Source organism: Geotrypetes seraphini, chromosome 8 (assembly GCF_902459505.1).
Source record: "Geotrypetes seraphini chromosome 8, aGeoSer1.1, whole genome shotgun sequence".
In the NCBI taxonomy this organism is placed as follows: Eukaryota; Metazoa; Chordata; class Amphibia; order Gymnophiona; family Dermophiidae; genus Geotrypetes; species Geotrypetes seraphini.
Genome location: NC_047091.1, coordinates 22,654,990 through 22,682,527, shown reverse-complemented (window position 1 = coordinate 22,682,527; position 27,538 = coordinate 22,654,990). Strand labels below are relative to the sequence as shown.

Sequence of the window (27,538 nt, the reverse complement as noted above, 5' to 3'; positions counted from 1 at the left end):
TTGGAGATTGGCTAAGAGAGAGGTGAGGATGGAAGAAAGAAAGGGATTGGGAGTTGAATTTGGGCGGGTAGAAGTTAGTTTGGAGAGAAGAGGGTGGTGCGAGGGAGTCGGCGTTCCCCTCCCTCCCACCCAAGTTGGTAGGAGATGGGATGGGCGTACAGGGTGGAGACGGGTGTGTGGGGTCTGTTGGGGGGTGGGGGTCGCAGCTGGAAGAAGGGCCTAGAGGAGAGCATTTGATTACAAATGGTTTGAAAGTTAATATAAATGAGATGAGTTGATTTATGTCCTCGTGGGCGGCACCGCCACGAGTTGAGGTGGCTTGACGACACCGTGGGTCACCGGAGAATGTAAAGGAGAAGACGGGGAGACTGGGGCTAGTTCGATACCGATTAGCACCAGGAATTGATTTAAAGAATTTTGAAAATTTGGTTGAGAATTGGTTCTGTGTTAAATGTTATAATCAATTCAATTTTGAAAACGATGTTAAATAAAGCTGCGGCCAACTTTTGCCAATTAAAGAGTGTATTGGAATTCTTTGAAAAGAGTGGGGAATATGTGATGTATATGAAAAGTGTGGCTGAAGTACGAGTCCCAATGTTACGGGAACTTGATAGCAAGGAACCGAACTGAAAGTCGTAAGGAGAACGAATGTGCAGAATGAGATCCGTACAGGAAAGTAGAAGGAGAAAGAACACACATTTACAATCACCTTGCATTGAAATGAAACATGCAACAGAATGGGCTTGTTTTGCTTAAAAAATGTGACAACACCTTTTTTTTTTTTTTCTTTTCATTGCATTTGGTTTGTAGCATATGCTAAAAAGGAAACTCAAATTAGGTGGCGTCATCCACCCCTTAACTACTACAAGCTTGAGAATTGCAAATCCCTGTTGACAAGCTTACCAAAGAGCCAGTTAAATCACCTACAGGCCCTTTTACATAGATGCAAGAAAAATTGACCTTAGCGTGCCCTTACGCAGGTTTCTCCTGCATGCCAAGGTCATTTCTTCCTGCAGCTAGAAAATGGCTAATTTCAACCATTAATGGCTTCCACATGCTAACGTTACCATTAAAAAAGATTCTTATAGAATATATATTTCAAATAGCAAAAAAAAACCCCACTGAGTCATCAACAGATCTTCAAAGCCTTCCCCGAAGACCTAAGCAAAACTACGCTTTCTTTGCCTCAAAGCTTTATATGTCCTTTCATCATTTAGCAAACATTCAGATTCTGTTCTTCAGTTTAAGGGAATTTTAATTTAGCTTTAAGCTTTAGTCAGTTCAGTTGTCCGTCCAACTGGCCAGGGCTATTATATATCCAACATGTTTCGCAAACACGCTTTATCAAGGATCTCCCCCTTTTCTTGCCGCAGACGCCATCAAATTCCCAGTTTTAACTCGACTTTTTTGTACCTTAATAACAGTTTACGGACTGCAACTTCAGGAATTTATCCAAAACTTTTTTAAGGCCGCCTACGCCATTTTTTCCCCCACACCCTCTAGCAATGAGCTCCAGAGCTAAACTAAACATAGAAACATAGAAACATAGAAAAAAGCGGCAGAAAAGGGCTATAGCCCACCAAGTCTGCCCATTCCAAGTATCCCTCCCCCCCTGAGTTTACTCCCTTAACGATCCCACATGAGTATCCCATTTCCTCTTAAACTCCGTCACGTTGCTAGCCTCTATCACCTGGAGTGGGAGTCTGTTCCAATGATCCACCACTCTTTCGGTGAAGAAGTACTTCCTGGAGTCTCCATGAAACTTCCCTCCCCTGACTTTCAGTGGATGCCCTCTGGTGGTCGAGGGTCCCATGAGCCAGAAGATATCCTCTTCTGTCTCGATGCGTCCCGTGATGTACTTATACGTTTCAATCATATCACCCCGTTCTCTTCTTTCCTCAAGTGAGTACAGCCGCAATTTCTTTAGTCTTTCTTCATACGTGAGATCCCTGAGCCCTAAGACCATCCTGGTTACCGCTCGCTGCACCGACTCGATCCTCAGCACATCCTTTCGGTAATGTGGTCTCCAAAACTGGACACAGTACTCCAAGTGAGGCCTCACCATGGCTCTGTACAACGGCATCATAACTTCCGGTCTCCTGCTGACAAAACCTCTGCGGATGCATCCCATCATTTGTCTTGCCCTGGAGGAAGCCTTCTCCACTTGATTGGCAACCTTCATGTCCTCACTAATGATCACTCCTAGATCGCGTTATGCATTAAGTGAAATAAATACATATTTTCTCCTATTTGTTTCAAAATGATTACAATGTGATTTCTTTGTACTTTGAAAGAGTGAACAATTGCTTTGCTTTTACCCAATCTATTCCATTCCACTAAGGGGAGAAGTTATCAGTTTGGGCTACCCTTCAGATATTACTAAGGGCTCCTTTTATCAAGCCGCGCTAGCTGGGTTAACGCACGTGACTTTTCATCACGCATTAACCCCCGCGCTGGCCTAAAAACTACCGCCTGCTCAAGGGAGGCGTTAGCGGCTAGCGCGGCCGGCGGTTTAGCACGCGGTATTACACGTGTTACACCACTGGTGCGGCTTGATAAAAGGAGCCCTAAGTAATACTTTATTGAAACAATTACACTGGTTACCTGTCTATTTCTGGATACAGTTTAAAATTCTAATTTTGACGTTCCAGATTATCTGGCAACCTTCATTATTCCATATACTCTTAAAGTCAATTCAATTTGTTACCTTTGCTTAATCTTCTGTAAACCGCATAGAACTTCACGGTATTGCGGTATATAAGCTGTTATTATTATTATTATTATACTCCATCAGGGGCTCTCCCATCATTAATAGACAATAGACTAGTGATTCCGCACCCTTCAAAAATGAAATGGGAGAGAACCCAAAATTCAGCATTTTTTTGCCACCGCGTCAGCACTATGGAACTCTTTGCCAATAAATTTTCGCTCGGAATCTTCATACACTCGATATCGTGTACTTTTGAAGACATCTTTTTGAATGAGATTTTTTTCTTATCTGTGCAGACCAATGAAGAGTGATGAGCTATGAATGCTTTTATGTTTTCTGTAGGAAAGTCGCGTACGATCCTATTTTTAATAGCGTTCTATTTTTTTTTTTATTGATGTATTTTTTTTTTTTTTGTAAACCACCTTGAATTGTGCTGCAACTAAGGCGATATATCCAGTTTAATAAACAACAAACGATTAGCACAGATCCCATTTTAAACAATCAGCTCTAGTTACTGTTATGCCATTGTAACAGTAGCCCAGATAATTTCCCTAAATGCCCCTTTTAATCCTTGATGGTCCACTTGACTCCCTCACACATATTCTGATTCCAATGTACCTGAAAAAAAGTTATTGAGTTTTTGCCTCTTTGGCAAACTTGCTTTTTTAAAAAAATTCTTTTGTAGCCTCACTTATCAGTGCATCTACCTTGTTTTTCTTCATTTGGATCTTTTTTCCACTTTTTGGCTCTAATAGCCTCTTTCACCTCATGTTTTAACCATGATGGCTGCCATTTCGACTTCCTTCCACCTTTTTATATGTGGAATGCATCTGCTCTGGGCTTCCAAGATGGTATTGTTAGACAACATCCTTGCCTGGCCTGGCCTTTGTGGCTGTTCCTTTCAATCTTTATTTCTAACCATTTCATCATTTTTTCATAGTTGTCCTTTCAAATGCTTAGGGTCTTCACTCTATTTATAAGCCAAATTTAGACCCCCCCCCCTTTTTATCAAGCCGTGTTAGAGATTTTTTAATTGCTGTCCGCTACGGTAAAAGCGCCAATGCTCATAAGAATTTTATGAGCGTTGGGGCTTGTATCACAGTGGCTGGTGATAAACAAACCCTAAGGCAGCTTGATAAAGGGGGTCCAACACCATTACCTCTTGCACAAAGTCCTGAATTCCACTAAGAACTACATCTAAAATAAATCCCCCCCCCCTTTGTTCTAAGGTTGTAGGTTCAAATCCATCCTGCTCCTTATGACCCTGGGCAAGTTACTTAATCCCCCCATTGCCCCAGGTACATTAGAGAGATTGTGAGCCCACCAGGACAGACAGGGAAAAATGCTTGAGTACCTGTATGTAAACTGCTTTGAGTGTGGTTGTGAAACTAGAAAAAGATGGTCTGCAAATCCCAAACCCTTTCCCTGATGTCATAATGCCTCATTCCACCAATAAGAGCCAACCTCATCAATGATGTCACAATGGCTCGATTGTCCTAGACTTGGCTCACTTTTACTACATTTTGATTTCTAGAGTGGCGCAGTGGTTAAATCCATCACTGCTCCCTGTGACCCTGGACAAGTCACTTAATCCCCCCATTGCCCCAGGTACTTTAGATAGATTATGAGCCTGCCAGGACAGACAGGGAAAAATGCTTGAGTACCTGAATAAATTCATGTAAACCGTTCTGAGCTCCCCTGGGAGAACAGTAGAGAAATAGTGTGAAAAGTGTCTGTCTTTGGTTACCAGAGCAGATACTATGATGTCACAATGCCTCATTCCACCAATAAGAGCCAACCTCGTCAGTGATGTCACAATGGCTTCATTGTCCTAGACTTGGCTCACTTTTACTACCTTTCAATTTCTAGAGTGGTGCAGTGGTTAAAGCTACAGCCTCGGCACCCTGGGGTTGTGAGTTCAAACCCACGCTGTTCTTTGTGACCCTGGGCAAGTCACTTAATCCCCCATTTCCCCAGGTACATTAGATAGATTATGAGCCTGCCAGGACAGACAGGGAAAAATGCTTGAGGACATGAATAAATTCATGTAAAGCATTTTGAGCTCTCGAGAATGGTATAGAAAAATGAATAAATAAATAATATGTAGCAACATTAGCACATGGTCATTAAGTCAGCCATTTATAGGGCTGCAGTAAAAAATGACCTCAGCGCATGGGAAGGACCTGCATAAGAGTCTGCTAAAGCCACTTTTTAACTGCCGCTTTCTACAAAGTCTCCTATGTCCCCTTTTGTCAGCTAAAAGTTCACCTTTGTTTTTAATTTTTATGCTTTTGAAAAAGCAGAATACAAACTATCTTAGTTTAATTCAGATTGAAATTTATTGGGCCTAGAACCAAGAAACAAAATTCACTATTAGCCAGAAGGTCATGTGCCAGTGCTCAGACCAGAATGTTGCAATTATAGATCTGGCCACTTGGTGCTGCTGTTGCATGATGATAAGACTGCCTCCTACCCACCCCCTCAGAAACACCACAGCCCTGGTTGCTTCATCAGCCCCAGCCACCCCAGAAAGTGGAAGAGCTGAACTGAGAATTCGTTTTCTAATGCTTATCACTGTTAGTGAGCCTTCAGGTCAGTACCACTCTGTCTTTCCAATTACCTCCCTGGGCTCTAGCTTCTGCCTCTAGTCTGTCACCTGAACATCAGGAAGAATGATCTGCTGTGGCGGCAGCACTGTGCAAGGTCAAAGTTCAACTGATGTGTGGATACAATTATTCTCACGTCAAATGTCCCTCAGTACAATTTCCAGAAACTCAGCCACAAAAAGTGTATTTGTATTGACCTCAATCACACACAGACATTATTGCTGTATGGTGGAAAAGAAAATGTTTAAACGTAAATATTTGTCTTCTAATACTTGGTCAAGGCTTCAATTAGGGATGTCAGTCAGACCTTTTATCAGTGTTAGTAATGAGAAGGTCTCCATGTCCAAGACTGGCTTTCCCCCAGTACAAACATGGAGATAGGAGGGTGAATCAAAAATGAAAGGTAATTGTTAAATCAGGCAATAACCAGAACAGAGCTAGTGAAATGCAACATATGTACTCGTACATCGCCTGTTGGATGGTTTGTCCACGCACAGTGCAGCGCTCGGCCTTTAGTTGTGGCAGCCACAAGGTCAGAAACATGGATGCTCCATTTCAGGATTGCACCAAGGAAGAACAATGTGCAGTAATGCACTTTCTTTGGGCAGAGGGAGTGAAACTTGTGGAAATTCACCACCGGATATTGACTCAGTATGGACATAGCACCAGGAATCAACGAAAGGTTTATGAGTGGGTAAAAAGGTTGAAAGCGGGAAGAACAGGTGGAACCGACGAAGGTCGTTCCGGTCGCCCATCAACACACAAGAGCACATTGACAGGGTGGATGCTTGGGTTCAAACGTCTTCCACATCCTCCTTACAGCCCGGATCTGGTGCCTAGTGATCATCGCATCTTTGGTCCACTGAAGGAGACACAGCGAGGTCGCAGATTCACCTCTGATGATGAAGCAAAGGAAGCTCACCTGGCTCTGGGAGCTGCCGAAAAACGTCTTCTCTGCGTCGTCTTGCATGGGAACCGTCTGGAAAAGTGATACGTTCAATTGCTATTAAAACCGTTAAGGGTGTTTTGCCTGTACTTTTTGATTTACCCTCGTTCAGGGTAATCAGAACTGCATGCTCTGTACATGTCATGGAGCAAAGGCAGGCACGTGCAAGCTACTTGCGTCTGACATGAAGTCACAGGTGGCTTCCTTTGCTGTCGTCAGCTAGCTGGGGACCCGCAATCTTGTGCTCCGGATGCTCAGTGGACATGCAGCCACACAGAAATTCAGGCAGGATTAAGGGCTGCATGCTTTGGTAACATAATGGACCCAAGCACATGTTTCAGCATTAGAAAGCAGATCGTTTTCATAAGCCCCTGCCAACAGCGACCGATATAGCACTTTCTTTTTTTTTTTTTTTTTTTTTTTTTTTTTGTAGACATTTTCAAACATTTTATTGGATTACATTTTATATTGTAATATATAAATTACAAAAATAAGCATTGTCCATCTGACTTTGTTGGAATTTGTTGCATGTATTCATGGATGTTCATCACTTCTACAACGTTGATCTTTCTGCCAAGTTTGTCCCCAAACTGTTCCCAGCATACATGCTGCTCATGCTTAAGAGCCAAGTTCATATTCACCTTGAGAGCAACCCTTGGGGTGTGTGGACTATTTTCAGCGAGGCCAAGGTGATTTCTTTTTTGTAAAATTCCAGGACTATCTGCCAGCTTTGCATAGGGCATCCTTCCAGCTTATCTTCCGGCTCGCCCATGACCGAGCCCCCACCGTTTTCCTTCTTCGACGTCCTGACGCTGTTCCCTCAGCCGCGTCCCGCCTCCCCGATATAGCACTTTCAAAAAGAAAACAAAGAGTCAGTGTGAAAACCTATTTAATCAATCATATGACTTCATTTTCTGGCTCATCTTCCTCATGCGTCCATGAGGCTGAGAGAGGCACAAACCCAGCACTTCCAAAATATTTACCAATTTAAATATCACATTATTTTCAATATAGAAAAGACCAGTTGGAGACTGGAGTAAACTTCTGAAAATGCACTTTAAAAAGAGGTAGTAATAATAATAATAACAGTTTATATACCGCAATACCGTTAAGTTCTATGCGGTTTACAGAAGATTAGTGGGGTACAAGTTGAGTTGACGTACAAGTTGAGTTAACTTAAGGGATGTGGGAACAATGGGGAGAAAGGGCAAGAGAGGTACCAGTATGGCCAGCAGCTTTTAATTTATTTTAGAGATTACATGGCCATCACAGGTAGGGCTGATCCAGCTCTCTTTGGCCCCGCAGCATGCATGAAGGTTCAGGCTGGAAACTTTTCGGCTTACGTCCCAAAGCAGTCTGGGATTTGTAGTGCCCGATTCTGCCTATTGCAATCAATGCTGCAAGTCCCATAATGCATCGGGGTGAGGAGATCAGAATCCAGGACTGTTCCAAAATCTCAAGCCTAAAACTGGGTGACTTGGCATTCTCTGAAGACGTAACCTTGGGTTTTAAGAGAACCTGGATCACAAACCAGGACTGGGTGATCCTGTTAGTAATAAGGATGGAACCAGCTGCCAAGCCTAATTCTAAGGTGAATCTGTTACATTGCACCCATCGCAGCCAATCAGCAGCTGCCTCCGAGGCTTAGCAAGGCATGCTTAGCATGCTTAGCAAGGCTTTGGAGAGCCCCCCTCTGAGCATGTGCAGGTAGCCCCATATAAGCCAGTGCTAGCCCTCTCCCACCTTAGAGTTCCCCAGCCAGAGACTGCTGGTTCAACCACAGGAGAGGAGGGTGAGTTTGTGTGGCTAACTTAGCCTGCTGTCCACAGCGAACCCCTGTTACAGGTAAGTAACTTCACTTTCTCCATGGACAAGCAGGATGAACATAAGAATTGCCGTTGCTGGGTCAGACCAGTGATCCATCGTACCCAGCAGTGCGCTCATGCAGCGGCCCTTACGTCAAAGACCAGTGCCCTAACTGAGACTAGCCTTACCTGCATACGTTCTGGTTCAGCAGGAACTTGTCTAACTTTGTCTTGAATCCCTGGAGGGTGTTTTCCTCTATAACAGCCTCCGGAAGAGCGTTCCAGTTTTCCACCACTCTCTGGGTGAAGAAGAACGTCCTTACGTTTGTACGGAATCGATCCCCTTTCAACTTTAGAGAGTGCCCTCTCGTTCTCTCTATCTTGGAGAGGGTGAACAGTCTTTCTTTATCTACTAAGTCTATTCCCTTCAGTATCTTGAATGTTTCAATCATGTCCCCTCTCAGGGAGAAGAGGCCCAGTTTCTCTAATCTCTCACTGGTGACTCTCCAGCTGCGGGGGTGCAAAGGGCAACTGAGGGTACCCTTCGTAGGCATGGCTCCTTCTGCAGACCGCTGTCCTGCTGTGATGGGATGAATCTGCAGGGTTGGTCCTAAGATAGGCACTGATGTGTATGAAACCAGTCATTTCATGGTGTCGTGAAAGACCAGTGAAGTTTTGTGAATCTGCAGGGTAGGTTCTAAGCTAGGTACTGATAGCTACAAGACCAGTTTCATGTTGCTATGAAAAAGCAGGCAAAAGAGAACTTTGATTGTAACACTTGGAAGTTTATTTGTAACAGATTGTTGTCCACTTGGGAGATGGTGGATTTAAGGTAATTGGGCAAGAAGGATGTACAGTATAACTTCCACATGGAAGCAGTTAGAGTACTGCCTATATGGTGGTTAGTTCAACTAGGGTTACCATATGGTTCCAGAAAAAGGACAGATTGAGACATCCGGGTTTTACTTCTACTGAAAACAATGGAAGCAAGGAGGACGGAGAGAGACATCTGGGCTTAACTTCTATTGAAAGCAATGGAAGTAAAATCCAGATGTCTCAATCCATCCTCATTTTTCTGGAGCCATATGGTAACCCTTTAATCAAGCCAGCCTGGCAGAGGTTCTGAGTTCAGCCTCTATTCCTTGGCTGAAATCCTTTGGCCAGGCACGATTCAAGCTTGAAAGCTATTGAGTCCAAAGTTGTTAGTGGTCTGCAAAGGGCGGTCCAAACAGTAATGTTTGGTGAAGGTGTTGGGGGGGGGGGAGCAAGCTGCCGCCTCGCAAATGTCTTCCAGTGAGGTATGGCGGAGGTTTGCTATTGTTGTGACCATGGCCCCCAGTTGATGCGCCATTGGTCTGTTGATTAGGGACAGACTTTCCCTTCCCCCCATACCTCTGGTTGTTCTTGTTTGCGGCAGTCAACAGCATGCTCTTCATAACCCTGTCGTCTCTCCCGCTGATGTCACTTCCGGGTGCTGCACATGAGAAGTGATGTCAGAGGAAGAGCCGACAGGGTCGTGAGGAACACTTTGTTGGCCAACACGAGATACGGGGGAAGGGGTCACGCGCAGCAGGCAGGAGCAGAGATAAGGGTGGGTGGAGGGGCATCACAACCCCAGGCGCCTTTCATCCTCGCTACACCACTGACCAGAGGGGAGGAGGAGCCTAATGCTTAGTGCAGTGGATCAAGAACTGGAAGACCTGGTTCAATTGCCACTGCAGCTTCTTGTAACCCACCATAGCCCCAGGTACAACTACAGTCCCAAGCCCTTTCCCATCAGCCACCTGGGTTCTCACAGTCCCACCTCAAGGGCCGCAATCCAGTCGGGTTTTCAGGATTACCCCAATGAATATGCATGAGATCTACTGGCATAGAATGAAAGCAGTGCATACAAATAGATCTCATGCATATTCATTGGGGGAATCCTTAAAACCCAATTGGATTGTGGCCCTCAAGGAGGGACTTTGAGACCCTGCTCTAAGATATTTGATAATTCAATTCCCTAATCACAATCTCTCTCACACACACAGAGCAATCCAATAACAGGCTATCACACAGTTAAATACGGAACTGCGGGTTAGGTTTACTTAAAGGCATTAGCACATAAACTGACATCATTAGTCATCGCAGGTCCTGTATATTAATAATTTGATTTAGATTTAGGTTTATTTGAATTTGATATACTGCCTTTAATAAACATACATCAAAGCAGTTTACAAGATTAAAAACAAGGAAAGACTGTACTGAACACACAGGAACTCTATTGTTTCGATAGCATAGATTAAAAAGAAAAGACAATACAGATGATGCAAACAGCTAGAGGTCTCCACCACGCAATGTTGAGAGCCGACGCGGAGGGCCGTGTAGCTGCAAAATCTGGGAAGGCCAAAGTGGGGGAGGGGCGAAGATTTACGAGCAGGTTTGAATCAACTACAAGATTATGCTAAAGCTAAGCCCTGGAGTTTTCAATTCCAGAGAACAGGGTTCAAGTGAAAGAAGATGGAATAACCGGTAGAGCTGAGGTGGGCAGAAATTCATTAGCCAAACGTAAATGGCGAGATGGTTTCTACGGAGCCAACAGAGATGGCAAATAGGGTGGAGTGAAATATGGTCTGATAGAGCAGGCATGTCCAACAGGTAGATCGCAGAGGGGGGTCAGAGGTAGATCGCCAGCCCCACTTGGCTCCATCTCTCCAGCAGCTCGCCTTGTCGCTAGGAGAGAGCTCGTGCCGCTGCTGCAGATCCTTTGCCTATCTTTTTCCCCTGCCTGGGGGCACTGCTTGTTTTTGTGCCACTAACTTGTGGGTACCCCAGGGGGCCAATGCCTGCGGCCTGCGATAATACGCCACATGCCCGGCGTCATACCTGGTCTCCTGCCTCTCAGAATCATCCATTCCTGCCCCCGCCCCAACACCCCTTAGAAGTGTGTTATGGCGATATCCATTCGCCCGGACTATGGGCAGATTATTCCATAACCGTGGAACTAAGTAAAAAAAATGCACAATCTCTAGTTGACACAAGATGTGCCTTCGAAATGTGAGAGACGACAACCCTATTGTCATTCAGAGATCGTAATAAGGGCCTTGGGGCATAATATAGCTGCTGAAAACGACCAGTAGCCACATACAAACAAGTTAACCAGTCAGTGGCCTTTCCTGGTCAGTTAACAAGCTTTGAATATTGTTCACACTTTTGGAATCAGTCTGATCAATAGTAGTGACAGAGCTACTACATAGGGGAGGGTGTGATGCAGTGGTTAGAGCTTGTGACCCTGGGCAAGTCACTTAATCCCCCCATTTCCTCAGGCGCATTAGATAGATTGTGAGTCCACCAGCCAGAGAGAGAAAAACGCTTGAAGTACCGTATTTGCCGGCGTATAAGACGACTTTTCAGTACCTTAAAATCCTCCCCAAAGTCGGGGGTCGTCTTATACGCCGGGTACTGTTTACATGCCCTTACTTTACATTAGAGAGCTGCACGGGGATGCCCCTAGGGTCGCGGGGATCCCGTGGGGACGCCCCCTAGGGTCGCGGGGATCCCATGGGGACGCCTCCGAGGGTCGCGGGGCTGGATGTACTCAGTCTTCTGGATGTACGCGGCTCTTCTTCTCCCTACCTTCTCTGCTTGCAGCACAGAGCCGAACGGAAGTCTTCCCGACGTCAGCGCTGACGTCGGAGGGGAGGGAGGGCTTAAACAAAGCTTAAACAAAGCCCTCCCTCCCTCCGACGTCAGCGCTGACGTCGGGAAGACTTCCGTTCGGCTCTGTGCTGCAGGCAGGGCAGATAAGGAGAAGGAGAGTAGCCTCGCGGTTCGAGTGGCTACCAAGGGAGAGGAGCGGCCCGCCCCGCCCCGGTTGCAGCACAGCCGGCCAGGTTCCCTTACTTTTGTGGCACTTCCCCGACTGACCGATAACAGTCCGGGTCCGACAATCCTCCCTGCCCTGTAGCCGCGAATCTAAATTACCTTCTTACAGCAGCTGTAAGAAGGTAATTTAGATTCGCGGTTAAGGGCAGGGAGGTTTGTCGGACCGGGGCTGTTATCGGTCAGTCGGGGAAGTGCCACAAAAGTAAGGGAACCTGGCCGGCTGTGCTGCAACCGGGGCGGGGCGGGCCGCTCCTCTCCCTTGGTAGCCACTCGAACCACTCGAACCCCGCTCAACTGCTGTAAACCACTTGTAACCTTGTTTAATTGATGTGAACCGCCTAGAACTCTTCCGGGTATGGCGGGATACAAAAATAAAGTTATTATTATTATTATTATTATTATTATTTGTGCTTTTTGGGCCGGATTCTATGAACAACGCTGTAGGCGCAGCTTGGCATGCGTAGTAATCAACTACTGTGCACTACAGGTGGCCCAGAATTCAGTGGTACGCTCTTTGTTTAAATTGAGCATGTGACGGACTACTTTATAAGGTTGTATTGGCGGAAAGTAGTTTTGGTTTCTGGATCCTCTCTACAGATTGAGTTTTCTGCTAAGGTTTTGGGAGTCCTTCTTGACTCCTCTCTCTCTTTTAAGGATCAAATTAACTCTGTGGTCAAGAAATGTTTCTTTAACCTGCGTTTGTTGAGGAAGATCAGACACCTCTTTCATCATTGACATTTTTCCATATTAGTTCAGTCAATTATATTATCTCGTCTCGATTATTGCAATGTTATCTACCTCAGTATCACAAAAACTTGTCTTTATAGATTGCAACTGATTCAAAGTACTGCTGCGAAATTGATCTTTGGGAAACGTAAATGTGATCAAGTTTCAAGTTTCAAGTTTATTTATTCTTGATGAATCGCCTATATAAATTGCTAGGCGATGTACAATAAAATAACATGTATTAAAAAAATGAAACAAGTACAATATTAATGGTGACATAAAAACAAATTTGTTGTTAGTTAAAATATAACACACTTTACAAACTGATTGTAAACATAATTTTAAAATAATTTGTGGGTAAAACATACAAGACATGTGTGGTTAAAAGGGGGAGTAGTTACAATTTTTGATAGAAGAGAAGAAAAAACATAAAAGGGAAAAACAAAAGGTGGGTTGTAATGGCTGTTTTAAAAAAAATAAAAAAAATAGAAAACTCGGTAATGGTTAAAAGATTATCAATTTTTATGTGTCCTAAGATCCATATGCATCTTTAAAGAGAAAGGTTTTTAACATTTTTTTAAACAGTGTTAGGTCTTTTAGTTCTCTAATATATTGTGGTAAAAGATTCCAAGAATGAGGGGCCATAACTGAGAACATGTGATTCCGTTGCTCCAGAGTCTCCATTGGCTCCCCGTTTATTTTAGAGTTCAATTCAAATGTGCTTGTGTTATCTTTAAAATCCTATATGGTATCTTCACTCCTCTCCTTCCTTTATCTTGGAACGTTTACAGATTCTCCTTTGCAAGAGGTAATCAACAATTTAAATTATCTCTTCCCTCCAAGAAAGGGATTAAAGGAGTCAAATTTTTTAGTCAATCTCTGATTTTTAAGTTCTCTCAACTTTGGAATGATCTTCCATTTCTTTTAAAGAGTTCTGGCTCATTTCAATTTTTTTGTAAATCTTTAAAAACCACTTTATTTGTTAAACACTTTGAAAATTAATCTTCCGAAACTTAGTCTTATTCTTTATGGTTTTTATTTGTTAAGTTAACTATTGTAAACCGAGTCGAGCTTTCTTGGAATGATGTCTCGGTATATAAAGCCAAGCCTTAGATTAGATTAGGTTACAAGCTACTGGTAAATGTTTTCATGGGCTTACAGAACTTGGCTCCCAAACACCTGCTCCAGGGTATCTGGCCACGTGAGTCGTCTTAATTGCTTCGGCCAATTGGTCGCTGTGATCTGTCTGTTCCATCTGTGCAGGACGTAAGGAAGAGTGTCTTTCATTGTATCGGTCCCAGGGAATGGAACAACCTTCCAGAATATATCCGCCAACAGCTAAATTTACAGAACTTTAAGAAAGTCCTGAAAAGACACTCGAAATATGGGGGCTGAGATTGGCTGAGGGAGGAGGAGTGCAGAGTGCTGGTCACGGATGTATCTGCTGGTCTGGTCTGTTTTATTGACTATAATGATGTTCCTCGGTGAGACAACTTGTATGTAAATGTGCAATTTGTCTTATAGTGTAAGCGATCTGTAGGTTAAATGTACTGCCTTATTTTCTATGTAAAAGTGTAACTCGCCTACTGGGTGCCATTTATAGAATCCCAGGTCTAATTTACCAGTGCCTAACTCGGACGCCTAGTGATGCCTCTTTTCTGCCCCTAGCCATACCTACTTTTCAGGAAGACATCCAAAGGTGCCTCAACTTAGCCGTCGCTAGGTGCTGTGCGGAAATTCTGCACCTAACTTTAAATTTTTAAAAAATTACTCAACTTCAATGGGGCATTCAGTTATCACGCCACTGAAGTTACCTGAAACAATTTAGGTTAGGTGCGGAGTTCAGTTAGGAAGGCATCACCAGGCGCCCTCAATTAGGCCACCTAGCAGCGCCTAACTAGGTCACCATTTATAGAATCGCTCCATAATTGGCAGGCGCTTGAGAAAAAACATCACGTATCACGCTGATTACAGCGCCAGTTTAAGAATCACAGCCTGCATCGAAGATAGGCACCGGAAACACGGGCCAGGGTTGTATAGGCTTACATTTGCGCTGCCTGTCTTCTAGGTGGAATTTGCATTTCTTTGTTGCTTTTCGATTGTCCTTCACGAGCGTTAAGGTCGATGGATATGATGTATCTGACGGTGCCTTCTTTAAGCGAGGTGAAACTCTCTGATTACCACAAACCCATGTAGCTGGTTTTAAGAAAGGTTTGGACAAGTTCCTGGAGGGAAAAGTCCATAGTCTGTTATTGAGAAAGACCTGGGGGAAGCCACTGCTTGCCCTGGATAGGTAGCATGGAATGTTGCCATTCTTTGAGATTCTAGAATCTTGTTTCTCTTTGGGATTCCGGAATCTTGTTACTCTTTGAGATTCTGGAATGTTGCTTGCTACTCCTTGGGTTTTAGCCAGCTACTGGGCTTGATGAACCATTGGTCTGATCCAGAAGGCTATTCTTATGTTGGCGGTACAAGGCCATTGTTGTGGAATGCGTTACCTTCCGAGATAAGGCAGACTTCTGGCATCTTGCAGTTCAGGAAGATGGTTAGGTCTTGACTATTTGAGCAGATGTTTCTTTAATTATTTCATTTTTAGTATAATCCTTCTTTATCTTTTGATTGTAGTTTGTTGTTTCAGGCTCTGTTTTCAGTGACTATTATGCTGTTGTAATGTTGTTTTTAGTTTTATTTTTAATTTTATGTTTTTATCATATTTTCTTTGGCTCGATATTTTATTATATATGTTATGTTGTTACCCGCCTAGAATTGTAGGATATGCAGGTTATAAATTTTTAAATAAATAGTACCACGCGTAGTTTCACCGAACATCAATCCCACCCATAACGACACCTCTTTTGACGTTTGGCACCGCTAAGCATCTACATAGATGCGATTCCAATGCCATGTTTTGTAGGCGCCTCATGACGCCTACTTTTTAATTTTGTTTTTAATTGGCGCAGTCAATTGGCATGCCATTAATAGCCAATTGAAACAATTAACTTAGGCGCAAATAGAGTGCCTTCCTAACAGTGCCAGTTTTAGGATCCAGGCCTATCTGTCTACATGTGGTTGAAGCCTATCCTAGATGCCTGCTGTCCTTTACAGAACGCTAGCCTAAGCGGTATATTCAGTACATACGAGGGGGTGCTGAAAGGTCTCAGCCCAACCGACTTCCTAAATTTTGAGTATTATTTTACCACTGTAGCTGAAAAGAGTGTCATCCGATTTCGTTAAGTGCCAATTTGCAGAAAGGAAATTCTCGGTTTTGACCTTGGTTGAACCATAGCTACATCATTCTCTTCAGCCGTAGAGAAAGCAGATGCACGCAATATAGTATTCTATAACTTATGCATAGAAATGCTTAGTCCCTGTGATCTCCTCCTTCCAAATGCTACGTATGTTAAGGGACTATTTGCACTTGGATGGAATTGTGTCATTTATGTGCGTAGTTAAAATTTCCACCCATAACCAGCTTGTAATTGTTAGCCATTATCCACCAAAGCCATTTATTTAATGTCGGAGTAGAATGCTTTTCTTCACACAGAGCGGGTGGCGTGATTTGACGTATGATCTTTTTATTATCTCTGGAACGTTTATTTGTGTTGTTTACTATTTGCATTTTGACTATGAAATTTTTATTAATGTATATTGTACTCTGCATTCTTAAAGAAGGAATAGGAATAAATATTATTCCTTATATACCCCCCTCCCCTTTTACTAAGCCATGGTAGAGGTTTCCTATGAGCATTAGAGCATTAAGGCGCTCCAGGCTATGGTAGAAACAAATATATTTAATATACCACAAATATAAAACCAGAAGGCAAATCTAAGTGGCTTAGCAAAAGAAGACCTTAGGTAATAGGATATATGAAAATTGTTCACCCTCCTTGTTAGGTAAAGCACCTGACTGATGGCATCAGAACTGATTGTTCTCTCAGTTTCCAAGTTTATTAGTTTTTAATATCCCGACCATCAAACAATTGTCTGGCCGGTTAACAATAAAATTAATAAAGAGTTTAAATGTAGTAGAATGCGCATAAAGATGTCTAAAATTAAACGTAAATGACAAAGACTTGACGTACTGGAGTGTGAGGGCAATAGGGGAGGAAAGGGAAAAAGTTACATTGTATAGATGAGATGGGAAAAGTGGGGGGGGGATTGAACGAAGGGAAGGGGAAGCATGAAAATGATGGATGCTTGCCTGATGAAAGAAAGAAAAAAGTGGGGGGGAAAAAAAAAAAAATTTAGGTTTGATTAAAAGCGTCCCGAAATAAGAAAGTCTTTAGATTGGTCTTGAATTTGGCTAATTGTTGTTCGTCGCGGAGGTATTGTGGAAGTGAGTTCTATAATGTAGGGGCGGTTATAGCGAAATTTGTTTTGCGAGTATAATAGAAGTCTTTTAGGGATGGAATATCTAGATATATGATGTCTATGGGGTCTCCTTTGTCCATCCGTTTATTGATCCCTTCGAAGAAGTGCAATAAATTCGTTAGGCACGATCTTCCCTTGCAGAAACCATGCTGGCTGGTTATCAGAAGTTCATTTTTTTCAAAATGTTGATCGATGTTTTCTTTTATCAGTGCTTCTGCCATTTTCCCCGGAACCGAAGTCAGGCTCACCGGCCTGTAGTTTCCCGGGTCACCTCTTGATCCCTTTTTAAAGATGGGCGTAACGTTGGCTATCTTCCAATCTTCCGGGATCTCGCCTGTTTTCAGGGATAAGTTGCAAATTTGCTGCAGTAGTTCCGCTATCTCCTCCTTTAATTCCTTCAGAACCCGGGTCCGGATGGCATACATCCAAGGGTTCTGAAGGAATTAAAGGAGGAGATAGCGGAACTACTGCAGCAAATTTGCAACTTATCCCTGAAAACAGGCGAGATCCCGGAAGATTGGAAGATAGCCAACGTTACGCCCATCTTTAAAAAGGGATCAAGAGGTGACCCGGGAAACTACAGGCCGGTGAGCCTGACTTCGGTTCCGGGGAAAATGGCAGAAGCACTGATAAAAGAAAACATCGATCAACATTTTGAAAAAAATGAACTTCTGATAACCAGCCAGCATGGTTTCTGCAAGGGAAGATCGTGCCTAACGAATTTATTGCACTTCTTCGAAGGGATCAACAAACGGATGGACAAAGGAGACCCCATAGACATCATATATCTAGATTTCCAAAAAGCCTTTGACAAGGTGCCCCATGAACGTCTACTCCGGAAACTGAAGAACCATGGGGTGGAGGGAGACGTACATAGATGGATCAGAAACTGGTTGGAGGGTAGAAAACAAAGGGTAGGAGTGAAGGGTCACTACTCCGACTGGAGGAGGGTCACGAGTGGTGTCCCGCAGGGCTCGGTGCTCGGGCCGCTGCTATTTAATATCTTCATAAATGATCTAGAAACAGGAACGAAGTGCGAGATAATAAAATTTGCGGACGACACCAAACTATTTAATGGAGCTCGGACTACAGAGGACTGCGAAAAGTTGCAAAGGGACTTGAACAAATTAGAAGAATGGGCGGCGAAATGGCAGATGAAGTTCAACATTGAAAAATGTAAAGTATTACATGTGGGGAGCAGAAACTCGAGGTACAACTATACAATGGGAGGGATGTTATTGAATAAGAGTACCCAGGAAAGGGACTTGGGGGTAATGGTGGACATGACAATGAAGCCGTCGGTACAGTGTGCAGCGGCTGCTAAGAGAGCGAATAGAATGCTTGGTATAATCAAAAAGGGTATTACAGCCAGAACGAAAGAAGTTATCCTGCCGTTGTATCGGGCGATGGTGCGCCCGCATTTGGAGTACTGCGTCCAATATTGGTCGCCGTATCTTAAGAAGGATATGGCGTTAGTCGAGAGGGTTCAAAGGAGAGCAACACGTCTGATAATAGGTATGGAAAACCTGTCATATTCTGAGAGATTGGAGAAGCTGGGTCTCTTTTCCCTGGAGAAGAGGAGACTTAGAGGGGATATGATAGAGACTTATAAGATCATGAAGGGCATAGAGAGAGTAGAGAGGGACAGATTCTTCGAACTTTCGAAAAATAAGAGAACAAGAGGGCATTCGGAAAAGTTGAAAGGGGACAGATTCAAAACAAATGCTAGGAAGTTCTTCTTTACCCAACGTGTGGTGGACACCTGGAATGCGCTTCCAGAGGACGTTATAAGGCAGAGTACGGTACTGGGGTTCAAGAAAGGATTGGACAAATTTCTACTGGAAATGGGGATAGAGGGGTATAGATAGAAGATTACTGCACAGGTCCTGGACCTGTTGGGCCGCCGCGTGAGCGGACTGCTGGGCACGATGGACCTCGAGTCTGACCCAGCAGAGGCATTTCTTATGTTCTTATGTTCTTATGTTCTTATATAGAGAAGTTTGTGGTCTGATGATCTTAATGTACGAGTGGAACTTTGAGGAATAAGGAGTTTGTCGAGAAATGTAGGTTGATGTAAGAGTTTGATTTTGAAAGTGAGTAGAATAATTTTATAAGTGATACGGTGGGAAATGGGAAGCCAGTGGGCTTCCTTTAAGAGAGGAGTGACATGATCAAATTTGCTTTTCTTATAGATAAGTTTTATTGCGGTATTTTGTATCAGTTGAAGGCGTCGAAATATGATTTTATGTGACTGCATAGTCGGTCTAATTGTTCAGGCCAGCCTTGAGGAAGATCTGGGCTTTCTAAGATTTGCATCCTCAGAGATAAGAGGAAGGAGTGAGCTGAAGACACTGGTTGACTTGATGGACCGAAGGTCTGTTCCGGAGATGGCAGTTCTTATGTTCTTATTTTCTTCATGATGGCACCAGGAAGCTAGTCTGCACCATCAAATGTACAGGAGATTATTTGACTATATATGCAGCCACACTGCTGTTGTCCTTGATGTATGAGAGAAAGAATGTACAGAATGAGTACATGTCTGTGCAGGGGAAGTGTATTTGAGGTGTGGGTGTATGTGAGAGAGAGAGAGAGAGGGGGGAGGGAGAAAGGCAGAGACATACATAGAAAAGAGAGAGAGGGGAGGGGGGAGGTAGGTGAGTGTCTGTGTGTGAATTTGTGTGGGGGGGGTGGCATATTGTGTGGGGGTGGATGTGTGTTTGAGTGTTTATGTAGACATTAGATAGATTGTGAGCCCTCCAGAACAGACAAGGAAAATTGCTTGAGTACCTGAATAAATTAATGTAAAGCATTTTAAGTTCCCCTGGGAGAACAGTATAGAAAATAGAATAAATAGATAGGATGAAAAGTTTCAGCCTCTGATAACCAGAGCTGGTATTATGATGTCATAATGACTCATTCCACCAATGCCTAAGAGCCAACTTCATCAGTGATGTCACAATGGCTTGATTGTCCTAGACTTGGCTTACAGACAAGCAACTATCAGCATGTCTCCAAGCTATTGGAGAGGATAGTGTTCCACCCACTGCAACCATTCATAGAACAACAAGGAGCCCTAACCCCTTTTCACTTAAGCTTCCAAGCAGGCCATAGCACAAAATCGGTTCTTCTGGACATCACTGATGACAGCTGGTCAATGCTTGATAAAGAAAACGATGCCTTATTGGTCCTGCTGCCTTTGACATTATTGATCATCAGCTCCTACTAAACAGGCTCGCTGACCTTGAAATCAAGGACTCACCTCCTTCCTGCGTCAGAGAACACAAACTGTGCTACTAGGCACGGACAAGTCAAATCCCAAACCATTAAATATGGAGTTCTCCAGGGTGCCTTGCTGTCCCCACTCCTCTTCAACCTGTACATCAGACCAGTCATTGACATTGCTCACAAATACATCAAGATTCACTCCTTTGCTGATTACATACAGCTACTTCTCCTGCTAGGTGAGGATTGATCCGCTCAAGTCATCAACCTCCAACACTGTCTCTTTGATATGAAGAACTGGATGACAGGCAACAAACTCCATCTGAACGTCTCTGGATCAGAAATTAGAACATTAGTTTCATCCGCCCAACATTATCCTGGGATTCCACCTCCCTAACAACAAAGGACCAGGTACACAGCTTTGGAGTGATACTGGATGGCCACTTGTCTCTCTGCGCCCATGTCTCACAGATGGTCTCCACCTCTTTATACTACTTACACCAACTGCAAAGGGTCAAAACTTATCTCTCAAAACCAGCTCCTCTATGCCTATGTGCTCTGTAGGATAGACTGCTGCAACTCCCTATTCAATGGAATCACCACAAGGAACCTAAAATGCCTCCAGTGAGTTCAGAACTCAGCAATTTGCCTCCTATACAACCTCAACTTCCATGACCCCATCACACCAGCGCACCATGCAGCCCACTGGCTTCCTGTCAACAAGCGCTGTGCCTTCAAGGCCCTTGTAATGGCTCACAAAAGATTCCACCACAAATCCCCCACCTACATAGCATCCAAGCTGTGCAAGTAGACCCCCAACTCCTCTCTCCACTCTGAAACGGAGCGATGACTCAGCATTCCCCCAGAAAAATCTCTGCAGATGAAAATTGCACGCAAACACTCCTACAGCTATTTTCTCCCTCAGCTATGGAACCAGTTGCCCGCACACATAAGGTCACTGGACTCACTGATGGCCTCCCAAAGAGCAGTGAAGACCCTCCTCTCCCACTAAATCTGCCACCAACAGATTGACTCCTTCATTAAGCTTCCTTCTATGTGCTCGTTGTTTGTAACCAGTCATGTCCTTAAATTTACTCTGAATGTCCTATTGTAACCTTTTCTGAGCTTCCGGGAGGATGGGATAGAAATTGAAATAAATAAAAATAATAAAGACACTGCAGAATAATTGTACCTGGTGGCAGCGTATTTTTGCATTTTCTATAGGCTTGCTTGTATTGCTTAGTCTGGCTCTATATAAAAATTAAGTTTGCCCTCTTTTTTGCTAAATAAGGCAGGATTTAGAGCACATGATTGCAGAAAGAACTCTGGCACCTGGCTATCAGCCAAGGACTGTCATTGTATTGGCTAGATGAAATGAGCTGGATGGAGTTGGACAACAAAAGCTGAGCTAGATGCAAAGTTGAGCTCATGAAGCCAAATCCCAGGCCACCATTTTCCTCTCCAAATTCCCCCATCTTTCTAGATAGGACTTCGGGTTTCTTGACATTTGAGACAGTCAACTGCCAGGATCTAGGTTCTTAAATCCAGCTCTTCCTTAGGCATGGGGGGCGAGGACTTGAAAGAAAGCCAAAAGCGCTTAACCTCCCTGGAAAGGGTATTAAAGAACAGAAATGTCTGACTCACAGGTTGTTATTACACTGTAGAAAGACAAGAGAGGGGAAAAGAAAGGAGCTGTCAAAACAGGACTCTGCCTTAGTCAAGAATGATAACCAAAATTTTTTTAAGATGCTCACAATGAAACGTTTAGGTTGTGATAAATGTACAAAACCATTATATACAAATCTCAGTTCAATGTTCAGTCCAGAGTTACTTCTTGATTGCACAGAGAGAAACTGAAATGTGTGTTTGCCCAGATGCCTGAAGGAAATCCCTTGGTAATATTTGCATCTGCTGAGAAATGAATCTGAAACCTTAATATTAATATTACAGCTGTATACTCCTATAATATTAGTACAGGCCGGAGTGACCCTAAACAAATCAATTAACTCTCCGTTACCACAGATACAAAAAACTTAAACCTTGAGTCCAACAGAGACAGAGAAGAATATGCAAACTGCTTTGATTGTACCACGGAAAGGTGGTATATGAAATGCATGATTCTAACCCATATTAAATCCCTGACACCTCTCCTCATCATTGCATTTAAGCAGAACGGTGGATTATTGTTGGCAGAATGGTTTGGAATTCTCATCTACAGCTAGAACCTGGGAGTCTTAGAGACAATGGAGTTTGTATAGAAAGGAGAACATGGTAGCACTGAAACAATGTGAGCTTCAGGGTTCCATAGCACAGTACAGAAGTGGCAACTCTGTAGCACCAAAGGAATCTCCCACCTCAGCCAAAAGTGCCTTCCTGTAGTGTTGAGTGGAAAGCTCAGGATTTTGTGGACTTCAATCCTATCTCCCCTCAGCCGTCTCTTTTCCAAACTGAAGAGCCCTAACCGTTTTAGTCTTTCCTCATACGAGAGGAGTTCCATCCCCTTTACCATCTTGGTCGCTGTTCTTTGAACCTTGTCTAATGCTGCTATATCTTTCTTGAGATAAGGAGACCAGAATTGAACGCAATGCTCCAGTTGAGGTCGCACCATGGAGCGATACAGAGGCATTATAATATCTTTAGTCTTGTTAACCATCCCTTTTGTAATAATTCCTAGCATGTTGTTTGCTTTTTTGGCTGCCGCCACACATTGGGCGGAAGGTTTCATCGTATTGTCTATGATGATACCCAGATCTCTTTCTTGGGTGCTAACTCCCAAGATGGACCCTCGCATCCGGTAACTGTGATTCAGGTTATTCTTCCCAATGTGCATCACTTTGCATTTGTCCACATTAAATTTCATCTGCCACTTGGACGCCCAGTCTTCCAGTTTCGTAAGGTCACAGTTTTGTAAAGGGGGGCACAAGAAATACAGAAGAAATTTTAATGAAGATTTATTCCAAAATAGAAGCCCAATGGGCCACGTTCTGCCTTGATGCAACACAACATCCAGTGATCATGTGATTCAGTCCGTATATATCATGTCCTGCTGCCCATCACTGAAAATGGAGTACAAGTTACAAAATACAAACCAACAATGAGAGTAAAAAATACAAAATCATTCCAGGTCGTAAATCTTCGCCCCATCTAGAGCTGCTAAACATGTGAGGCTCCAGCTTCACACACAGCAAATGTATTCCAGCAGCAACAACAACAACCACCAAACTGGCATTTTGGGAGACTTAATTCAAGAGTTAAACCACTGATACTTTTATGCTGATGATATCCTTTTTATCTTTTCCACAAATCCTTTCTCCCCTTCTATTAGCCTTCTGTAAAGCTAAGTCTAATTTCAAACTGGTTTTTTGATCATAGGCTAGTTTATAACAAAGCAAAAACATTGCCTGCTGATGTACAGGTTCTCTCCCTACCGCAATTCTCTTGATTAATCTTCTGGGAACTCCTGTCCATTCTTTCCATTATCTAGAAATTGTTCTAGATTCCAAGCTCACCTTTTCTCCCCAGACTGGCTTTTTCATCCTACGTCAAATGCATACTGTTAGAGTATACTTTGATCACAGCTCTTTTCGTTCTCTTATCCTATCACTACTGGTCTCCTTTGCCTCTTTTCTATCCCCTGTCTCCTCTTTTGTACTCTGTCCTAGAGAAGGACATTGAGACAAATTTGTCTCCATCCCTGTCCCATCCCTGCAAGTGTTTGAGGCTTGTGCAGATGAGGACAGAGCTGGCAGCGATGGGATGGGGGATGAAGATAGATCCCGCAGGGTCAGGGCCAAATTTGTACATAGAAACATAGAAACATAGAAATAGACGGCAGATAAGGGCCCACGGCCCATCTAGTCTGCCCACCTTAATGTCCCTCCCCTACCTTTGCCCTGTGAATAGATCCCATGTGCCGATCCCATTTGGCCTTAAAATCAGGCACGCTGCTGGCCTCAATCACCTGTAGTGGAAGACTATTCCAGCGATCAACCACTCTTTCAGTGAAAAAGAATTTCCTGGTGTCACCTCGTAGTTTCCCGCCCCTGATTTTCACGGGAATGTACCCGTGTCATTCTCTAGTACAGAGGTAACACAGTATCTTTCTACTTGTGCTTTAATGCAAATGGACAGCTGACTAATGGGAGAAACTTATTTGCAATCCAAAGTCATGCCTAGTATCCGATGACTCTTGAGTTTTAGGACAGTTCTCATGCAGCACGACACATCGATTCGGTAGAGACTCCACTTCTCCTATGATACAACCACCTCTTATCTCCATTTTAGTCTGTCTTTCCTTTAATATTAACTCTTTTCATGCTGCAACAAATCTCTTCACCTCTTTCTAGTTCACAGTACTTGGACGAGGGTGGGGGAAGGCCAGAAGAAAGTACCTCGTTATTTTTACCTACAAGCGAAGAGCCGGAAGCCCGATTTTCATCATAAATGGGCAGGCAGCTATTTTCTGCCCCTTCTCTTTGGTGATGCTCTGAGCCTGGAGGCTGCTGGTTGTCAAGGAAGAGTCATGGTTACCAGGGGGACAGGAGGAATTTTAAAAAAAAAATCACTAGAGAAAATACATTGCAGTTCTTTTAATATACATGACAAAATTAGAATTAAAAAATACCAGTTTTTACAAATTAACTAAATGCCAACAATTTGGCTTCCTGTTTCTTATATAATTAGGAATTTATGAGTCATGAGGATGTCCTTAAGGATGCTGGGTGCAAAAGTAGGTGATGTTTTCTGGTTTTCCAAGGGAAAATGCATAGGGCACCCCAGTCTTTGCAAAGCAATTACGTAAAGTATTCCTGCACCCCCTTCCCCACTATATATAGTTAAGATCCAATTTGTTCTCTTGCCATGCGTGCCCAGTGGCTCCTTCTAGACAGGACCATATGCGGGGAGGGTGAGGGGGGGTTGTTCCCAGACGGTGAACCTGTTTCTCCGTCTCAATCCCAGCTGCAGCCTCCGGGGAAAGAATGAGCTGTCTCATACATCAGTGGCAGCCCCAGAAATTGCAATAAAAACGTATCCTCTAAAGAGGAAGTTTCCCAGCTGAAGACCTGACAAAGTGCTGTTAGGGGATAGGACTTGATATACGCCGCCTTTGGGTGGTTACAGGCAACGCGGTTTGCATATAATATACAATGGAGGGTTAATATAACAAATTTTTCAATAAAAATAAAGAGAAAAAAATATATATATATATACAATGGAGGGTTAAGTGACTTGTCCAGAGTTACAAGAAGCTGGAGTGAGAATCGAGCCCCCAATTCCCAGGCAACTGTATTAACCATTAGGCTATTCCTAAGTGAGCAGTAAGCCATAGACCACAAAGCCACCTAACTTCACTTAAGTTTCCAAGTTTATCCAAGTTCATTACTTATTTGATTTACCATCTATAAGAGGTTATCTAGACGGTTTACAATACACTTCTCTCTCCGTATTTGCGGTTTCAGCAATCGCGGTTTTGATTATTCATGTTTTTTAGCTTCCTGGCTCCTCCCCCCTCCCCCCCAATTACATCAGCTTGCATAGAGAAATCGCCGATTCCAAGCGTTTACAGAGAACATCGCCAATTCCCAACACTTTCTTCACCATGTTTTGCCTCTCCTTCAGGAACAGGCCAGGTCTCCCACCATGTTATTCGCAGTTTCACCATATTCACGATAGTTTTTAATAGAAAACAGTGAATAACATATGAAAAAGTTATTTGCGGTTTTTCTGTATTTGCGTTTCTGTTAATCCCCTATCACAGCGAATATGGAGGGAGAAGTGTAGTACATAGTACATTTTTTTAAAATAAATAAAAAAAAAAAAAAGAGAGAAGGGGGGTGCATTCAATGTTAAAATATCAAGGACGACACAGACAAAGACAAATGGTAACAAGGGGCCCATGAAATAAATAGGGAGGTAAACAGCGGTTGAGATTATTACTCTGGCCTGGAAGGGCGGAATGGTATGTCTCCAAACTAAAACTTCGGCGCTAGCAAAAATGTACACAGCTACTGTACCTATTTCCGGAGGGGAACTAACAAAATCCCCAGCTGAAGGTTCACGGCCGCCTTTATCTTTTCCTTCAAAACTGCATCTTGGTTGAGCGCTGCCTTCAAATGTATTTGTGTAATACCTGTCACGTCGAAGTCATTGTCACCAACAAAGAGCTACAAGGCAAAATTTCATCGTTTAACATTCTGGAAAGAAAAGGGGAGAAATAAAATCACCCCCTAATCAGATGCTTTGGAGGTAATAGAGATGGTGCCCTTTAAAGATGGTGAAGTTTTTGCATTGGTGTTATCTTACCTGGGTTATAGATCGCTATGAGCAGCCAATTAGCTCATTTAAAATTTCTCATGGGAAGAAATGAAATAGATATAAATAAGTAGGTTAGACTGAAGTGGAGCAGGTTGAGGCAGGGGAAGTATTTGTTAACATACTCGGTGATGCCCTGAGGATTGCAGCGCACAGCCTAGGGGAAGATTCAAAATAACGTATGGACAGAATTATTTTTATTGTGTATTTTTTTCATTTTCTATACCGTCCTCCCCCAGGAGCTTAGAACAGGTTACTTGAATTTATTCAGGTACTCAAGCATTTTTCTCTCTCACACTTTATCTAATGTACTTGGGGCACTGGAGGATTAAGTGACTTGCTCAGGGTCACAAGGAGCAGCGTGGATTTGAACCCACAACCTCAGGGTGCTGAGACTATAGATTTAATAACTGCACCACTCTAGAAATCAAAAAAAGTGAGTCAAGTGTAGGACAATCAAACCATTGTGACATCACTGATCAGGCTGGATCTTATTGGTGGAATGAGGCACTATGATTGGTGGAATGAGGCACTACCAGCTCTGGTTATCAGAGGCTGAAACTCTTCATTCAGTTTTCTATACCATTCTCCCAGGGAAACTCAGAATGGTTTATATGAATTTATTCAGGTAATCAAGCATTTTTCCTGTCTGTCCCAGTGGATTCACAATCTATCTAAGGTACCTAGAGAAATGGGGGGATTAAGTGACTTGCCCAGGGTCACAAGAAGCAAGGTGGGTGCTGAAGCTGTAGCTCTAACCACTGCACCACACTCTCCCTTAAAACTTCCCTAATCATTTCTTTCAAAATAAAGGTCCAAAGAGGTTACACTCCATTTTCATATTGAAAAACCGTCTTTCGGCTCTTAGATCCGAAGAAAAAACTGCTTGAATTCGGGAAATAGAAGCTGTCGTGCCAGTTCTCAAGGCTTCCGAGCCAATCAACTCCCAGGCTGCAGAACTAGCTGTTCTCCCCCT

The 27,538-nt window shown here is 43.3% G+C and overlaps 1 long non-coding RNA gene across 1 annotated transcript; it reads right to left on the bottom strand.

The window, feature by feature from the left end:
* Positions 1-6,692: 6,692 nt before the first annotated feature.
* Positions 6,693-26,392, bottom strand: LOC117364724. The gene is made up of 2 exons (XR_004540304.1): positions 26,265-26,392; positions 6,693-7,112 (listed from the first exon to the last, which is right to left on the bottom strand). It is a non-coding gene; the product is annotated as an uncharacterized LOC117364724 (long non-coding RNA).
* Positions 26,393-27,538: the final 1,146 nt, after the last annotated feature.